The sequence below is a fragment of the Limulus polyphemus genome, unplaced genomic scaffold (genome assembly GCF_000517525.1).
Source record: "Limulus polyphemus unplaced genomic scaffold, Limulus_polyphemus-2.1.2 Scaffold2089, whole genome shotgun sequence".
Taxonomy (NCBI): Eukaryota; Metazoa; Arthropoda; class Merostomata; order Xiphosura; family Limulidae; genus Limulus; species Limulus polyphemus.
In genome coordinates this window covers 157,189-157,954 of record NW_013667699.1, presented here as the reverse complement: position 1 = coordinate 157,954, position 766 = coordinate 157,189, and positions in this window count along the sequence as shown.

Sequence of the window (766 nt, the reverse complement as noted above, 5' to 3'; positions counted from 1 at the left end):
ACGACACCAGGGGCGTTATTTACACAATATATCGATAGCACTTTGATGTATTACGGGAACTCGGTTCGCGTCTATTTTGACCGTTTTTAAGCACAAAACTGCACAATGGGCGTACTGTAGCCACTGCAAGAACTGAAGCCTGAATTTAAGCGTTATATATCGATAGCACTTTGATAAATTACGGGAACTCGGTTCGCGTCTATTTTGACCGTTTTTGAGCGCGAAACTGCACAATGGACGTACTGTAGCCACTGCAAGAACTGAACCCTGAATTTTAGCGTTATAAGTCTTCAAGCTTACCGCTAAGCTACTGGAGGTTACTATAAATGAGTTAAGCAAACAACTTCGTGGCAATTTGAAAATTCGTGATTACAACCGTCTTAAGATGACACAACTTTTAGTAAAACTTAATACTTGTATTACATGTAATTAAACACTTATTAAATTGAAAACAAAGACAGACGTGGAAAATGTTTGTTTTCAAAAGCTTCATTAAGACTTGCTTTTACTATTTACTATACAGTTTTATGAGTTTTGAATTTTCCTTTCTGGTATTTTTGTGCAATAAATTCAACAATTTCATATGGACCCCCTCCCTCTCACCATCACCACCACCACCAAAAGTATTAGAAACGGAAACAATGAAAAACACTTTTTTTTTAAGTATTGTGTGTTTTTAACAACTTTTGAAAAACGAAGAATAAAAATGGTGTATAATTACTAAATATCACCTTCGATATCAAATTCTGTACGGCGTATCAGGATA